Genomic DNA, 6,000 nt, shown 5'->3' with positions numbered 1-6,000 from the left:
GTGGAGGTGGGAGGGGGGTGGGGTGCGCAGATGGAGTGATGACTCTTACACAGACAAGATGTGCATCATCACTATTGCCCAGACCAATCTTGTTAATTGAATCAGTGAGCACTTCCATTGTCTCTCTATTCAACTGTCTCTCAGAATGCAAATGTGCAGTCATGTTTTAGCTGTTCAGCTCTGGGGTCCTTTTAAACATGTTATGTTCAATGTCCAGTAAAAAGTTCAATTCGTGTTCCATATGACAGAATTAATATGTTTCCATTTGGCTCGTGTGGTTTCCGTCACAATATAAAAAGTTCATCAGCAGATTATTCAAGTATAGTTATCACAACATAGGAGTCAAAAATTGGGTTTGTTTTCATTAATTAGAGGATTATGGAGTAATTCAATAGAAGAATTTAAAATTATGAAAAGAAGGGACAGAACTGATTGCATTTGGCGGTTGAGGCATCTGGAACAAGGGGACATATATCTTATGTTAAATGTAAAAGATTTTGGACAGGGAGCTGGAGAAAGGTTTTTACACAGATGATTTGCAGGCTGTAGAATGCACTATCAGAATAGGATAGATGGGCAATTGAAGGAAAGGGGAATAAAGGGATAAGGTGAGAATATGGGATTGGGACAACTACTCATGTGGAGGATAAAACACCCGACTGCTTAGGCTGAATGGCCTGTTTTTGTTTTGTAATTTCTCTATGATTCGATACGAATCTTGTCTGTACCTAGGACATTCAATTTTGCCTCCCCTCCCTTTCATATAGTTTCTGATCAGAGGTTCAACCTGACCTCACATTCCAAGGTGAAAAGGAACAACAGAGGGAGTCCAGGCTGGACAGGCTGTGCTGCTAACCTTAACACCCAAGGATACTGGTGGAGGTTCCCATACCTGCACTGTCAGAGGTGCCATCTATCAAATGAGGCATTAAACTGAGGCCCTGTCTGCCCTCTCAGTTGGACTTAAAAACACCCATGGTGTAGGTCCAGACCAAGATTGAAGCCTGGATCACTGAAGAGAAACAGGCCTTTTTTCCAAAATGGTCCCCATACAAAGGGAGCCATGGGTGGTTTTTATCTTTTGCAGGGTTCCCAGCACTTGTTCTCTGACTAGCCACTTATGTCACACTAAATGCCTTCATTTGGAGGTGTATGCATCTCTACTCCCCTCCCACACCTCCCCCAGTTCTAAAAGCACGCTGTTCATGACTGAACTCCCATGAACTTTGGCACTTATGGTAGGTTGTGTCTAACTGCATACTTTGAGCACAAGGAATCGTTTGTCTTAATTAATTCTTGAGCAACTGAACATTACCCCTCTCTCAGGCAGCATGTTTCTGCTCTGCCATTTTAATCTTAATTATAATACAAAACTACTAAGACAAGAATAATGCAACTGGCACATCACAGTATTTAACCCATGCTAGGTAGAGCAAAGGTGTAGCAGCAATAGTGAACAGCACCATTCACCTACAATCTATGACTTCATTGGCGCTATTCTGTTGACCTTGCCAAGGACACAACCAGGATGTTCCATCAGTTGAAGGTTTGGAGCTTCAACAGCAACTCTTGCAATTCAATTACTGGTGAATCATAAACACAAAAGTAAAGCCTCAGACATCAACAAATTAAGGTATCAGCAGAGGAACAGCATGCTAGTCTTCAAGGAAAGAGTAGTAGAGAAAAAGCAGGTTATCCTCAGTTAGTTGGATGTACAATATACAGATCTGAATTTGAGAAATCATTATAGTTCCATCTTGAGGTAGATGCAATGCTGGACCCACTGAATGATTATCTGACTCCTTCTTCCAGTAGTAAGATTGCCATGAGGGAATCACACTGCCCAGTAAATCAGACATAACCTAGTGAGGAGCTCCGAAGGTTGTGCTGCACTTTTGTGCAAATATATGAATATATTTAAAATATGTATGTTTTCCAGAACATCCCAGCAGTCACCTCTGAGTTAGAGGTCAATACAGTGTCTTTCCAGTACTAGAAAATACAGCCTGGTGCCTGGAATCGCCCAGTAACTAGAAAGCTTTACGTTCCTTACACATTTTCTCTGTTATTTGTTGCATCTCCCTCCTCTCCCTAAAGGTATTGACTCCCTACTTGGGTACAATCCCATGTGCACTGGCCACCCTTCAGGATCTCACTCAGGTGTCTATTATTTATGTGGAGAGCAGTGACTGTAGCAGAGCATTTAACTATGTGGGACACCACACCTGCGATATGCTCAGGTCTTGAGTGAGGTTTAGCTGAGTTTGGTATAGGATATTGTCATGCAGACCCCCCCACCTGCCAAGACTGAGGCACATTAATTTTGTCAAATGAACATTGATTTGCAAGCTGTTGCTGATGTGAAGAAAGGACATGTTTAAAAAAAAAATCGCCAGGCCCTTGGCTGGAAAGGCATTTGCATATTAACAGACAGTGCTTGTGGAGACAAAGGGGTTACTTCCCTTATCCAATGTAACCCACAATGGACTTTGAGCACGAGACATTGAAGGTGAGGGAGCTCAAATTTCAGGATGGCTGCTGGGATGGCCGAATCTACAAACAGATGTGGTCAGACCAGCTGGACACGTGACTAGCCTGCTTGGCAACCTGGTTATTCTGAATTGTACAAACAGTTTGAAATAAGAGACTGCAGTATGCTCCTGGACTGAAGATCTCTCCTGTCTGGCTCTCCATCTCTTTCTCACAGAACTCCAAATCTACTGAAGTCACATGAACCCCAAGAGAGAAAGGTCTCCTACAGCAAACAAGATTTCAGAAGAATACTGGGCCCCAATGAAGAGCAAGATCTACCTCCAATCAAGGACTTTACAGTGAGTTCGAAGAACCATAACAAAAACCCTCTTCAGAGATTGCCTCAAACTTTTCCACTTTATTTTTCTTCTGCTCTTTTCTGTCTCTACCTGCATGTGTGCATCGCGTATGCATTCTAGCATGGTGCATTGTGTATCCGCAGGTGTTACCTGAATTAGAGTTTAAGTTTAAGTTTAATAAATTTCAACCTTTCATCTTTAAACCTAAGAAAACGTGTTTGTGCTGGTTTCTTTGCCTTATAATTGGAAAGCAGTGAACAAGGATTCACTGAGGGGGAGCTAAAAACACGATGTGTTTAAAATTAAACTCTGTTATGGTAAAAAAAGATGAAGGCTGAGAGGGAACCCTAGATCCCTTTCTTACCTGGTCATAACAATATGAAGCAAAGATAGAGAGCCAAAAACTACAGCAGCTGAACACAAAGGCTTCTCCTTTATTCCGTCTTAGTTATACTTTCTCTTTGCCAGCATGTGTGTTCTACAGCAGCCTCTAGAGTACACAATGCATCTGCAGTTTCAAAACACTACAACACTACATCCCTCCCCTTTTTAGTAAATGGCAGACATATTGGGCTGAATTTTATAAGCCCCCTGATGTCCGGGGGTCATGGTGGGGGTGGGGGGGAGGTGCCCGGAATATCCTACTGGGAGAGGCCCGCCACGGGCCCCCATCCCATTTTACCAGTGGCTGCGAGGCTTCGTGGCAGCCTCCCCACCGCATGGCGACAGGGAGTTTATTAAAATATGCCAATTAAATTGAAATGAATGAATAATGACTTACCTTGTGACTGCCATCCCATGACGATATTCCAGCCGGTTGCCAGAAGTCCCGCGCCTTCGGATCTCCATTTGTGCGGGGGAGCGGGGAAACTGTTATGATTGGCTGAGGGGATCGTGGGAAGGGGTTGAAGGGCAAAGATTGTAAAGTTTGGGGGTGAAAGGTTGGGACTGGCAAAAAATGATTTTTCAGGTGGGAGAGGGAAATAAATATCCTGTATGGTCATTGTGGGGGTGGAAGAGGGGCTTCAATCTTTCATTGACGTTTTAAATTTAATTTGAACATCCTGTACTCTTTAAAAATTTAAATTAACTGTCAGGGCTTGAAGCCCTTTAAAAAAGGCACTGGCGCTTGCATTCCGCCCCCTCCATGTTAATGAGCTGCCACGTGAAATTTCGCAGAGAACGGCGGCAAGGTAATAAAGTTCAACCCAGCATGTTTCAATAGTCTGTTTCCAAAACTGTAAACAATAAACTCAAACATAAATAGTTTGCTTCGTAACATAGTCACTCTAGTATGTTGGGCGTTTTCTCTCATGAATAGGATATTGTCTGACATCAGATGTAGTCTCACTTGACTCCTGTTCTTCATCTGAGGTGTCGAAGTCGGATTCAGATTCAATGCGTGTGAGTGGTGTTTTCAGTGCTCTGAAGAATGATGCGTTTCTTGTGATGATTTGTGAACTGCACTGAGCAGTGCTGATTGATCCTTTTGTGTTGATCACAACAGATGGTTGGATGTCATAAGTGGTTGTTTGCTTTGCAATATGACCATCATGTTTCTCAAGTACTTTATCTCCTGGCTTAAGCAGCATAGCTCTAAGTTTCATGTTGCATTCTTTTAATTAGATCCTTCTCGATCGCGCTCAGATACATGTTGATCATAAGCGCCGCAGGATTCAGGTAGATGTTTGCACATAGGATGGAGGTTTTCCAGCTGTCAATTGAAGTGTCGCTCTGTAATTACGAAGACAATGATATAACTCTTGCTTCCATGACTTGTTCTCAGCTGTAGCAATATGTATCACTTTTTTCAACGTTTGCATAAATCTTTCAACGTCACCATTGGCCAATGGGGCATGCAGAATGCAATTGCAATTTCAAAACACTACAACACCAATGTCCACTCCTGTCCTCCAATAGCCAAACACATGCAGTTCCAAATGTAGAGAACTAGCAAATGCTAACCAAAACTTTCAAAAAACCTGATGCAGCCTCCAAAAAAGATGACAACTCCAAAATGTTTTAAGACAACTTATTTGATGCAGTTTCAACTATTTTGGATTTATAATGGTGTGCAAATTGGATTTTCTTTTCATATTTTGACTAAAAAGCAAGGAATATTTGCTCAGTTTTATCGCAAATTCCTCTCTAAGTCCCAATTGATGGTTATTTTACATTTTCAAAACTTCTTTTTCTCATCAGCAGCCGGGAATCTATTACAAGGACAAATAAACAAGTTTAAATGAATTTTAGTTTGTCTTTAAAAAATTGCCGAAGAGGCAAATGGGGATTGGAAACCATTCTCATTGGCAGGGGATAATTCTAGCCTGGATTCTACAAAGCAAATATCATTGACATGTGTGACGTTGGTTGACGAAATCTGTGTCTGTAATGATAACATTTTCATTATTTTGAACCTTTTCTTATATTGTCTTCGCTTTCCTCCCTTTACAATGTGTTCCTTTAGCCAAGATGGCGACAGTTTCCATAAAATGGACTTTGCAGCCTGTGCCCGAGCTGCTGTGTGTTGACTAAGATGAAATGTGTGAATTGCTGTTCACTAAATGGTGACAAGAGGCCATAAACATTACCGACCGCCAGAATGATCTTGCAGGCTTTTCCCCATCATATTTTGCATCAAACTATCTGCCCTCATTCACACAGATCAACAACAGAAATAAAATCTCAGCCACAGTTTAATTTTATTGGTTATTTTAATATTCAATCACTGATTATACAATCTCAATTGAAATCCCTGTTTGGAAATTAAGTGTCTGCAACCATTGTGTTTTATTCTTTTTAACTCATTTTAACCTTTTTTATGTCCTTTATCCTTCCCTGATCTACTGCGTTTCCCTTCACTGAGATGGTGAAAGTCTGTAGAAATGGACGTTCCCGGATATTGTCCAAGCTGCTCTGTGTTGGCCAACGAGGGACTCCAATGGTTTTATGAAGAGCTGGTGAAGCTGACAAGTTACAGGGCAGGGAGACTCCCAGTGACAGAGGCTGAGATCTGAATGAACCCTCTGGATGGGAATCCAAACATCTGTCAGCAAATCCTCAGAGCAACAGAATCAAGTTGCTGATTTATTTGAGGGGTTGCAGGGATCATTGGCCCTTTCCTCAACTGTTACATATGGAAAGCCTTTCACCTGATGGGGAACTTTTC

Source organism: Heterodontus francisci, chromosome 20 (assembly GCF_036365525.1).
Source record: "Heterodontus francisci isolate sHetFra1 chromosome 20, sHetFra1.hap1, whole genome shotgun sequence".
NCBI lineage: Eukaryota > Metazoa > Chordata > Chondrichthyes > Heterodontiformes > Heterodontidae > Heterodontus > Heterodontus francisci.
The sequence above is the reverse complement of the archived record's forward strand: the minus strand, read 5'-3'. Positions refer to the sequence as shown.